Source organism: Ranitomeya imitator, chromosome 2 (genome assembly GCF_032444005.1).
Source record: "Ranitomeya imitator isolate aRanImi1 chromosome 2, aRanImi1.pri, whole genome shotgun sequence".
NCBI classification, from domain to species: Eukaryota; Metazoa; Chordata; class Amphibia; order Anura; family Dendrobatidae; genus Ranitomeya; species Ranitomeya imitator.
In genome coordinates, this window is record NC_091283.1 from 758,682,811 (window position 1) to 758,696,118 (window position 13,308).

The 13,308-nt window shown below is 43.7% G+C and overlaps 1 protein-coding gene across 1 annotated transcript in view; it reads left to right on the forward strand.

Moving 5' to 3' along the window:
* The window catches only part of NUDT13 (nudix hydrolase 13), a 132,058-nt gene that overhangs the window by 19,716 nt on the left and 99,034 nt on the right, over positions 1-13,308 (forward strand). The window lies entirely within an intron of this gene.

The window sequence follows — 13,308 nt, forward strand, 5'->3', positions numbered from 1 at the left end:
ACCAGCAGAGGGCGCCTCACAGCAAATGAAGGTAAATATAGGTTATTGACCTACTTTACCTTCATTCCCCAGGATTTTGCAGCCAGGAGCACCGCTGCATTAACAGAGCTCCTGGCTGCAAAATATTTTAACCCCTTCAGATGGATTTACATCGTGGGACCTTACAGATCTTCGGAAGGTATGGATATTGTTGGTTTATTATTTTTTGTTTGTTACAGAGCGAGGGTCTTCAGATGGATTGAGCGTAGAATAAATTATTACAACAACCTTTGTTTTTATTTCATTAAAATAATTTTTAATAATGTGTTTGTGTTTTTTTTTAACCCTTTACTAGTATTGGATTAACCCCTTACCGGCATCGGACGTACTATACCGTCCGATGCCGGCTCCCCTGCTTTGATGCAGGGCTCCGCGGTGAGCCCGCATCAAAGCCGGGACATGTCAGCTGTTTTGAACAGCTGACATGTGCCCGTAATAGGCACGGGCAGAATCGCGATCTGCCCGCACCTATTAACTAGTTAAATGCCGCTGTCAAACGCAGACAGCGGCATTTAACTACCACTTCCGGCCGGGCGGCCGGAAATGACGTCATCGCCGACCCCCGTCACATGATCGGGGGTCGGCGATGCTTGTATATTGTAACCATAGAGGTCCCAGAGACCTCTATGGTTACTGATCGCTGGTGGCTGTGAGCGCCACCCTGTGGTCGGCGCTCACAGCACACCTCCATTTCTGCTACATAGCAGCGATCAGCAGATCGCTGCTATGTAGCAGAGCCGATCGAGTTGTGCCTGCTTCTAGCCTCCCATGGAGGCTATTGAAGCATGGCAAAAGTTTAAAAAAAAAGTTTAAAAAAATGTGGAAAAAATAAAAAAACATAAAAGTTTAAATCACCCCCCTTTCGCCCCAATCAAAATAAATCAATAAAAAAAATATCAAATCTACGCATATTTGGTATCGCCGCGCTCAGAATCGCCCGATCTATCAATTAAAAAAAAGTATTTTTTTGCAATTTCACCGCACTTGGAATTTTTTTCCCGTTTTCTAGTACACGACATGCTAAAACCAATGATGTTGTTCAAAAGTACAACTCGTCCCGCAAAAAATAAGCCCTCAGATGGCCAAATTGATGGAAAAATAAAAAAGTTATGGCTCTGGGAAGGAGGGGAGCGAAAAACGAACACGGAAAAACGAAAAATTCCCCGGTCATGAAGGGGTTAATAATGGATAGGTGTCATAATTGACGCCTCTCCATTATTAATTTGGCTTAATGTCACCTTACAATAGCAAGGTGGCATTAACCCTTCATTACCCCATATCCCACCTCTACACGGGAATGGGAAGAGAGTGGCCAAGTGCCAGAATAGGCGCATCTTCAAGTTCTGCCTTTTCTGGGGTGGCTGGGGGAAGATGTTTTTAGCCGGGGGGGGGGGGGGGGGCAATAACCATGGACCCTCTCTAGGCTATTAATATCTGCCCTCAGTCACTGGCTTTACTACTCTGGCGGAGAAAATTGCGCGGGAGCCCACGCCAATTTTTTCCGCCATTTAACCCTTTATTGTAATAGCTAGAACGACCAAATTTTGCATATACACACTACTAACATTAGTAGTGTGGAATATGCAAAAAAAATGGTGATATGAGATGGTTTACTGTATGTAAACCATGTCTCATATCATGTCGGGTTTAGGAAGGAGATAGCAAAAGCCGGTAATTGAATTACCGGCTTTAAAGCTATCTCGCGCTGTATGAAATAATAATATATATACATATATGTGTCTCACTGACATATATATATATATATATATATATATATATACCTATTCTATGTGTACACATTTATTCTACCTATTCTGTTGTAAGCTGTCAGTGTGATTTTACTGTACACCGCACTGAATTGCCGGCTTTTCTCTCTAACAGCGCTGCGTATTTCTCGCAAGTCACACTGCTGGTCCGTGTGTAATCCGTATTTTTGGGGCTTCCATAGACTTTCATTGGCGTTTTTTTGCGCAATACGGTGACAAACGCAGCATGCTGCGATTTTCTACGGCCGTAGAAAGCCGTATAATACTGATCAGTAAAATACGGCAGATAGGAGCTGGGGCATAGAGAATAATTGGGACGTTTGTTAGGCGTATTTTACCGACGTATTTTATGCGCTCATACGTCCGTAAAACTCGCTAGTGTGACGCCGGCCTTACACTGTGGGGATGGGGAGTCTTGTGCACCTTGGAAAAAGGTTTTTATCTTACAATCAATAATTAATTTTTGTTAGTTTTCATGTACCTACAGATTCTCAATGGTTTTATAATGTTTTATTCATTATCTCAGGATATATATATATATATATATATATATATATATATATATATCTTACAGATATGTTTATTGTAAATGATTAATGATATATTGTAACAACCCATGTGAATTATATTCAAGATAATTGAATTACTTAATTACCACCTGAATGTTTTAAGACCTGATTTGGCAGTAGACACCCTAAGGTGTATATAATGGACTGGAATAATTGTATATGATATATTTGTATGTGCCTGATGAAGGTGCAAATTCTGCTCTGAAAGACGTAGCAATAAAATGTAAAATATTTTTTCATTACTTGGATATTTCTCGCATGGTTGGACACAGAATTCTGGGCAGCGCTCCATGTATCACCTGAAAACACCATTTTTTTTTCTACCAACTATGTTCTGGGCCCCAATGTGATCTTGCAGGTGGATATGCAGGTAACAGAACTCTCATCCAGTTTTAACCATTGATGTGCCGTGGCTTCCCATCTTTCACAGGTGAGCACAATTTTATTTGTTTATTTAACAGCTCTCCTACCTTGTTGATCCACACTTTTCTCCTTCTTCTTGAAGGCATAGTCATGAAAGTTTCTGAGGTTAATAATCGAAGAAGGTAGCAGATCACAACAAAGGGCCTAGGCAACCTGATATTCAAGACAAATCCTAGATTGAGCAGCAAAGATCAGAATACCAGCAAGGAGCACAGAGCAAGCACACACCTCATGGGCAAAGTTACGATTGGTCAGGAAATAAGGGTATGTGCACAAGTTGTGGATTCTCTGCAGATCCGCAGCGTTTTTTGGGGTGCAGAAACGTTGCAGATCCGCAATTGATTTACAGTACAATGTAAATCAATGGAAAAAAAAACAATGCTGTGCACATTTTGCGGAAAATCCGCTGCGGAAACGCTGCGGTTTAAAAGAAGTAGCATGTCACTACTTTTTTGTGAATCTGCAGCGTTTTTGTACCCATTCGATTATAGAAAACCGCAGGGGTAAAAAAACACAGCAAATCAGCAAGAAAAATGCACAAAAATGTTGCGGAACCGCACAAAAAATGCAACAAATCCGCAGGTGCGTTTTCTGCCAGGAGAGGCAGAATCCACACCAGAAATTCCTAAGGCTAATCCGCAACGTATGCACATAGCCTTACTGCTGCAATGGTGTTGGGACTATAGGCGCTAACCAGGTTTCTAGAACTAGGAGCACCCTAGTCTATTTCTGTTCCCCGGATTACTCCTGAAGGTGGAGATGCCGGGTTCATGTGCCTTGCTATGCTCCTGTATCAAGCCTTATCTGTCCTTTCACTCGCCCAGGGTAGTGAGAAGCTGTAGAGTATAGGAACACACTAACCAGACAAACAAGGGAAGACAGATAGGGATAAATGAAAATACCAACCATACAAAAGTCACACACCAAATAACAAAGTGGGACACAGAAGTTTAAGGAAGGAGAAACAAAATAGGATGAGGATGTGCATTCAGACAAAACTCCAAGCAACAATCTCCAGAACAATCTCCAACTCCAGTCACAAATTATACCTCCAGAACCAGGCAGTAAGAACTAACACTGGCAATCCCTAAGTGCCAGAGGGAGCATATAAAGCAGAGGGGAGTGTCCAACACTGAACAGCTGGGACAATCCAAGTAGGAAAGCTCCAGGAGCTTCAGCTGAACCCTTGCACTGCTAGCAAGGAAAAATACTGCACTTCTAACCAGTGCAGGAGTTCAGGAAACCAGACACTGCAGTCTTCTGGCCCCTCTCTGTCACAGTTTTCCTGTGAACTCTGGATAACAGACAAATGGATGAAGCCTCGGCACACCTTGATTGCACAGCTAAACTGTCACTCTAGACGCTGACAGCTCAGCGTGTCCCCGCATCCGATTGGACAGATGAGCTGTGCATCACCACATTGTCAGTTCAGTACGCCCCATTTCTAGATTGGATGGCAGAACTGTCTTTCACTGCGTCCAGACACTCAGATAGGAGGAATCATGACAGAATGCTTTTGAATACATCAGCATTTTAAAAGTTGCATTATCAAACATAGTTTCCTGGGTTAATAATAGCAATGTATCCATAAAAATCAGATGCTACACAGATTATTTGTATGGGATACAATTGTTTTCTGCTCACCCGTAATCTTGTCTAGGCGATTCTCATCCGACACAGAAGAGAAGAGTGCATGCTGAGAATGTTTTTCATACACTCAATGTGGACAAATCTGAACTAATTACAGTATCTTTCCTCCATCTCGCATACCCTCCCTACCTGATCTATCTATCACAATAAATTAATTCACACTTTCCCCCATCCAGGTAATCCATTGCCTCTGAGTAACCCTTGACTCTAGCCTGTCCTTTAGGCCTGTTTCACACGCCAGTGGCTCCGTGTGGTGACAGTTTCCTCAAGTACCGGAGACACTGACTCACGTAGACACATCAAAATAAATGTGTCTCTGCACATGTCAGCGTGTTTTCACGGACCGTGTGTCCGTGTGCAAAACAAGGAGACATGTCCGCGTTTCTCCATCAGCACGGTCCACAAAGCGTCCCGCACACGTGCACACGGAGAACAGTGTACACTCTCCTCCGTGTGCACTTACCGCCGCAGGAGAAACAGCGCTACAGTTAAGCGCTGTCCCCTGCTTTTGGTGCTGAAGCCGGCATTCATTCCTTCTCCTTTTTTGTTAAAAATAAAGTTTGGGGTCACCTCCCGCCTCCCACCCCCTGTGCTCGCGCCCGCTTGCAGAGAAATACTCACCCAGCTCCCGCGATGCCTCCTCTCAGCGCCGGCAGCTTGTCCTGTGTGAGCGGTCACGTGGTACCACTCATTAGTGATGAATATGCGGCTCTACCCCTCCACAACACCCACAACAACAACAACAAAAAAACCTTGATTTTTTTTAATTCCTTCTCTCCAGCGAACGCTGCTGGGGAGAAGGAATGAATGCCGGCTTCAGCACCAAAAGCAGTCTAACTGTAGCGCTGGCTCCTGCACGGTCTGTGTGGTTCTCAGTCGGCACACGGGAGGCACACTGCTGCCGCACGTGTGCCACACTGATGTGCCACATGAGCACACGGACACGGATAACTCCGGTACCTATTTCTTCTTTTATCTGGACGTGTGAGACTGGCCTTAAACCGCACATCCAAGTTCTCGCCACCTCCTGTCGCCTCCAGCTCAAAAATATTTCCAGAATCCCTCCTTTCCTCAACCCTCACTTTACCAAAATGCTTGTGCATGCCCTAATCATCTCCTGCCTTGACTATTGCAACCTATCCTCCTCTGTGGCCTACCTTCTAACACTCTCGCACCTCTCCAGTCTGTCCTTAACTCTGCTGCCCGACTAATTAATCTCTCCTCACTACAATCCTGCTTCCCCTCTTTGCAAATCCCTTCACTGGCTCCCAATTTCCCAGCGTATCCAGGTAACACTGACCTACAAAGCCATCCATAACCTTTCTCCTCCGTACATTTCCAAACTAATCTCTCTATATCTTCCCTTAAGTAATGTCCGGTCCTCCCAAGACTTCCTTCTCTCCTCCACGCTTATTCGCTCCTCACCCAATCGCCTCCAAGACTTCTCCCGAATATCCCCCATCCTCTGGAATTCTGTGCCCCACGACATTTGGATCCTTCAAATGAAACCTGAAAACCCATCTCTTCAAAAAAGCTTACAACCTGTAATGGCCACATGGCCACCTCAACAACATTGGAGCTACTGCAACCCCCGACCTACTGTCTCCTTCCCCATAATCCTGTAGAATGTAAGCCTGCAAGGCCAGGGTCATCGCCCCTCTGTATCAGTCTGTCATTGTTAGTTTGTTTACTGTAAGCGATATCTGTTATTTGTATGTAACCCCTTCTCATGTACAGCACCATGGAATTAATGGTGCTATATAAATAAATAATAATAATACACTCAGTCCATGTGAAAAAAAACTGTCATACGAACAGCCCATATTGAATTACATTTGTCGATGTACAGTCCGATTTTTACGTGAAAAGCACAGGTCGGTATGATATACTCATCAAAACTCTCATTTGTCAGGTGAAATTATTTTAATCAGGCTTAAATCAGTATACTTGGCATTACATCATCTTTTGTAAACAGGACATGTAGTGCCAAGACCAATAGCAGTCTATGCACACAAAGCGATCTGTTACTGTTTGTTCTCATAAGAAAAGCAGAATCAAGTAGCTGATCAGCAGTGTTTTAATTCTACAAGCTGGATGGTTTATACCTTCTCTTCTTCTGTACCTGTTGAAATGAACATGAACAGTTAACTGATCATGGATAGTTATTGTATCTACTAGATGGTGGCCCGATTCTAACGCATCGGGTATTCTAGAATATGCATGTCCACGTAGTATATTGCCCAGCGACGTAGTATATTGCACAGCGACGTAGTATACAGCACAGCGACGTAGTATATTGGCCAGCCACGTAGTATAGTGCCCAGCTACATAGTATATTACCCAGCTACATATGTAACAGGTTAAAAAATAAACATATACTCACCTTCCGAGGGCCCCTTGTAGTCCTGTCGCCTGGCTGCAGTGCACCCGGCAGCTTCCGGTCCCAGGGTTGGTATGAGCGCAGGACCTGTGATGTCGCGGTCACATGACCATGATGTCATGGCAGGTCCTTCTCGCATAGCATCCTTAGCATCGGAACCTGCCACTTGCACTGCCGAGGACAGGACGCGACGTCGGAGGGTGAGAATAACCTTCTTTTTTTTTTTTTTTATTATTCTTATTTGTAACATTAGATCTTTTTACTATTGATGCTGCATACGCAACATCAATAGTAAAACGTTGGTAACACAGGGTTAATACCTGCGTAACTGGAGTGCGTTACACCGTGCTCCGGTAACCCTGGCATTAACACTGTGTGAGGGATGACTGGAAGGGAGTATGGAGCGGGCACTGACTGCGGGGAAGAAAGAGCGGCCATATTGCCGCCGGACTGTGGCCGTCGCTGATTGGTCGTGGCAAAACGCCCACGACCAATCAGCGACTTGGATTCCATGACAGACAGAGGCCGTGACCAATGAATATCCGTGACAGACAGGACAGACAAAGACGGAAGTGACCCTTAGACAATTATATAGTAGATATGTTCACATTAACCCCTTCATGACATTTGAAATATCTGCATGTCATGGTCGGATAGTTTAATTGCGTAATGCGGGGTAAGAGAGGCCCCGTGACTCACTTGCCCCTGGCTGGGGGCTCCTTGGGGAGTGAAAGTCTAGGCAAATGCCTAGTTTGACTGCCCCTGTTCCTGACAGTGGGATTTAACATGCGCTAGCCGGAAATGCGTCACAAATCCCGCCCGTCAGTGCCCCTGTCACATGATTCCGGAGTGCCCATGGGCTGTCATGACAGCTGGGTGTCTGGCCAGCGCTCGTAGGAGATTGTGATTTCTCCTATACATAGGTAATAAGTGTTCCTAGGGACGGGATCCTTTTTTTTTTTTTTTTTTTACATGAACAATTTACGATAATAAGTAATAAATGCTAATTACAGTTTCCCATTATTCTAATCATCATGTATCTGTGAAAAATGCATGACATACGGATGGTAACCTGTATATGATCTGTTTTTTATACATTCATTGACTTAGGCTGGGTTAAAATGAGTGTATACAAAATTATCCGTTTTACATCCAGAAAAAATTACAATTTTTCATTCATATTGTCATCTACGTGCTATCTGTATGCTGTTAGTTTGTCCATTTTTTTTCATCTGTATGCAATTCATATGTCCATTTTGTCCATCCAAATGGCATCCACTTTTTTACATGAATAAAGGAAAAATATAGTTTCCAATCGTTATGACTGTAATGTATCTGTTCAAATAAAAAGACGACATATGGATGGTATCCTGTATGTGATCCATTTATTGTGTACCCAATGTACAATTGAAAAAAATCTCAGCATGAACTTATTTACCGTATTTTCTTCTGAGTTTTGAATGAAACCTGTCCATTCACATCTTTAGGTAAAAACAAAATTGGATCCCATACAGATCATCTATGTGACATCAAATTGTTACAGATACATGTCATTATTAACATAAACCATATTTCATCACGTACACCTTAAACTGTTGCTGTATAAAATCGGAGGCCGCATGATTGGCATATGGATGTTGCAGATACAGTTGAAACCAGAAGTTAACATACACTATATAAAAAGACACATATGCATGTTTTTCTCAGTATCTGACATGAAATCAGAATAACCATAATTATTATTTGTCAAATGAGAGAAAGAATGTTTTAAGGCATTTTTATTTCTACCTGCAAAGTAAAAAAAGTTTACATACACTAAGATTACTAATATTGTTATTATTTATTATAGCGCCATTTATTCCATGGCGCTTTACATGTAATATACCTTTAAACAATTCTGGACTGCCCATATGATGACGTAATGTGTTTTGGAACATCTGAGTTAATTAGAGACACACCTGTTGATGTATTTTATTACACACTGCTAATTTGTGTAGCATAATGGGGAAGACTAAGGGTATGTGCACACGATGCGGAAAACGCTGCGGATCCGCAGCGTTTCCGCAGCTGCGAGTCCGCAGCAGTTTCCCATGAGTTTACAGTTCAATGTAAACCTATGGGAAACAAAAAACGCGCGGAAACGCAGCACTTTACATTCTGCAGCATGCCACTTCTTTCTGCGTATTCCACAGCGGTTTTACAGCTGCCCCTATGGAAAACCGCAGTTGTAAAACCGCAGAAAAACCATGGTAAATCCGCAATAAATCCGCAGCGGTTTTGCACTGTGGATTTATCAAATCCGCTGCGGAAAAATCCACAGTGGACCAGAATACGTATGCACATAGCCTAAATCAGCCAAGATATCAGGAAGAGAATTGTGGACTTGCACACGTCTGGCTCATCCTTGGGTACAATTTCAAGATACCTGAAGGTTCCTCATTCGTCTGTACAAACCATTATGCACAAGTACAAACAAGATGGAAATGTCCAGCCATCATACCGTTCAGGAAGGAGATGGGTTCTGTGTCCCAGAGATGAACGTGCTTTGGTCCAACACGTGCATATTAACCCAAGTACAAAAGGAAAAGACCTTGTGAAGATGATGACGAAACCTGGTAAGATTGTGTCAAGATCCACAGTGAAACAAATACTGTATCAACATGCGCTGAAAGGCCACTCTGCCAGGAAGAAGACATTACTCCAAAATAAACATAAAAAAGCCAGATTAATGTTTGCAAATGCACACAGGAACAAAGACTTTAATTTTTGATGACATGTCCTGTGGTCTGATGAAACTAAAATTGAACTTTTTGGGCATAATAGGCTATTTAAATTAAAATCAGATAGCACAAATTAGGTTTATAGGTTCGTCTGAACGAGCCCCTAGTCAGATGAAATCTACAGCTTCTGTAAATAAGGAAGAAGAAGCCAAAATCCAGAATATCTAAAAAATTAAAGACAGCAAATCTACAAAGATATTAGATCAGATCCCAGTGATGGTTGCTCTAAACCTACGGTGCCGACATTTTTGCACTACAGTGCATGAATGTAAAACGTTTATAAATGCTGGTGAGTGGACAGGTTGCTGCTCAGACATGAGGGATGATTATACACAAAACATACGCCAAAACACCATTATGTTACATCATTAAATGTAACAATATTATTCATAAGCCACTGCAGCATGTTGGAAAACACCATTTGTTACATTATTAAATGTGATAATATTCTCATACCACTGCATGATGTTGGAAAACTTGTTTGGTGAGTTTAAGGGTATGTGCACACGATGCGGAAAACGCTGCGGACCCGCAGCGTTTCTGCAGCTGCGGGTCCGCAGTAGATTCCCATGAGTTTACAGTTCAATGTAAACCTATGGGAAACAAAACGCTGTGCACATGCTGCGGAAAAAAAAGCGCGGAAACGCAGCGGTTTACATTCAGCAGCATGTCACTTCTTTCTGCGGATTCCACAGCGGTTTTACAGCTACCCCTATGGAAAACCGCAGTTGTAAAACCGCAGAAAAATCGCGGTAAATCCGCAGCGATTTTGCACTGCGGATTTATCAAATCCGCTGTGAAAAAATCCACAGTGGATCAAAATATGTGTGCACATAGCCTAAGGGTATGGTTCTAAGAGGTAAAGTAATCCTAGACAGCCCTGGATCTGATATGCATTTGGTTTCCCTGCTAAGGTGACCTGAACTGTGCGCTTTTCCATGCTGCAAGAAAGGGCATTTTTGCCACAGCATGATCAAAGGAGTGTAGGAAGACTGAAGCTGGCCATAGCCAACCAGCTTCAGAGCAGCGTTTGCAATCTTTAAAGGGAATTTGTCACCTCAAATTGGCGGGATATGTAAATGCCTTTTTTCCGGTCCGATGGGTGGCGTTTCATCTTTATTTCTCCATCCCATCCATCCCTGTTGTCCGCAATATGTTAGAGAATTAGAGTACTTGTCCTCAATAGTTCGTATGTGTACAATGCAATCTTCGCTACCAACTGCGGGCAAAGCAGAAAAGTATTACTGCTCATGCGCTCGCGCACTATGTCCCAGTACACAGCGAAATACTACCAGGACATAGTGCGCGAGCGCATGCGCAGTAATGCTTTTTAGCTTTGCCCGCAGTTAGGCAAAGCATACTGCGTGTGTGCAAGCCAAGATTACATTGTGCACGCGCGAACTATGGAGGACAAGTACTCTAATTCTCGAACATATTGCAGACAACAGCGATGGATGTTGTGAAGAAATGAAGACGAAACGCCGCCCATCGGACCAGAAAAAAGTCATTTACATATCCCGCCAATTTGATGTGACAGATTCCCTTTAAAGGGAACCTGTCACCCCCCTCAGGCGTTTGTAACTAAAAGAGCCACCTTGTGCCGCGCAAATGCTGCATTCTGACAAGGTGGCTCTTTTAGTTATGATGCCTGCACACGCTGAAATAATCACTTATAAAATGTGCCCCCTCTTACCCTGAAATCGCCAGGGAGGCAGGTCTTTCCTTTCTAATCAGATGCAGCACAGCCGTCACTCCGGGCCTGTGTGCACCGGGCGCCGCCTCTTTTTGCTTCCTTATCATCCCCGGCGCCTGCGCTGTAAGTACAAAGAGCAGCGCAACTGCACACGCCCGAAAAAAAAAATAAAAAAATGAATGCGCAGGCGTCGGGGACGATAATGAAGCAACAAGATGTGGCGCCCGGCGCGCACAGGCCCGGAGCGACGGCTGTACTGCGTCTGATTAGAAAGGAAAGACCCGCCTCCCTGGCGATTTCAGGGTATGAGGGGGCACATTTTATAAGTGATTATTTCAGCGTGTGCAGGCATCATAACTAAAAGAGCCACCTTGTCAGAATGCAGCATCTGTGCTGCACAAGGTGGCTCTTTTAGGCTACTTTCACACTAGCGTCCTACGACACACATCGCAATGCGTCGTTTTGCAGAAAAAAACGTATCCTGCAAAGTTGTTTGCAGGATGCGTTTTTTCTCCATAGGCTTGTATTAGCGATGCATTGCCACACGTCGCAACTGTCGTGCGACGGTTGTGTTGTGGTGGACCGTCGGCACCAAAAAACGTTGCTTGTAACATTTTTTGGTGCATTGTGTCCGCCATTGCCGACCGCGCATGCGCGGCCGGAACTCCGCCCCCTCCTCCCCGCAACTCCCAATGGGGCAGCGGATGCGTTGTAATAATGCATCCGCTGCCCCCGTTGTGCTGCGTTGACACAGGATGCGTCAGTACGTCGGCCCGACGCCCCGGCTAGTGTGAAAGTAGCCTTAGTTACAAATGCCTGAGGGGGGTGACAGGTTCCCTTTAAAGCAAAGAGCTTGTAAGAATGGTCACCTTAGGAAGAAACCTCCCATGACAGACTGCAGAGGTGGCTTGTGAATTAGTCAACAAGTAATAAACTATAAGGCCGGCGTCACACTGGCATATTGCATCCGATGTGAGAGCATCGGATGTGATATGCTAATGACACTCGGCTCCTGCTCGCAGCAGAGCAGGAGCCGAGTATCATGCGTCTGTGCTCCGATTCTCTCACACAGGGAGGATCGGAGCACAGCTGCGGAGGAGGCAGAGAAATTAATTTCTCCATCTCCTCCATTGCTGGGGTCCGCTTATAACGCACATCACTCGGATGATATCCGAGTGGTGTGCGCTGTCTCACTCGCACCCATAGGCTTATATGGGTGCAAGTGAGCCGAGAGTTTTCCTCGGTCAGAGACAATCGCAGCATGCTGCGATTGTCTCGGACCGAGGAAAACGGCCGACAAAAAGTCGGCTGGTTGGAGCTGCCCCATAGCTTAACATTGGTCTGAGTGCAATGCGATTTTTTTTTTTTAATTTTTTTTTTTATCGCATTGCACTCGGCCGTTTAAAACGCCAGTGTGACGCCGGCCTAAAGACAAAAATCTCTCAGTTAATAAGAAGTAAATTGTGATTTTTTTTTTATTTTTTTTTTATTGACACTTTCTATCTGCACCCATTTAGCAAGATGTGATAATCCATTTAACGATTTGTGAAGGTCCTAATTATGTAATAGACGCCTACACTGTGTTATGTTTCATTGGCATCGCAGAAAAACAGTAGTAGAAGAAAATATATTTGACATGTACAACTTATATGAAGTTTGCATGTGTTTCCTATGCTTGGGTGGGTTGTACCTTGGTTTCTTTCCACATCTCCAAAATATAAAGGTACAGTAAAGGATTGGAAAGAGAAGGAGATCCAGCTCAACGAAATAGTGAAAAATCCATAATTTATTTCACTTAAAATATAGTGAAAGGACAAAACATCGGCATACAAAAAAATTAAAACCAAGGTCAACGCGTTTCCGGTGACTAAGCACCCTAAATCATGATCATGATTAAGGGTGCTTAGTCACCGGAAACGCGTTGACCTTGGTTTTAATTTTTTTGTATGCCGATGTTTTGTCCTTTCACTATATTTTAAGTGAAATAAATTATGGATTTTTCACTATT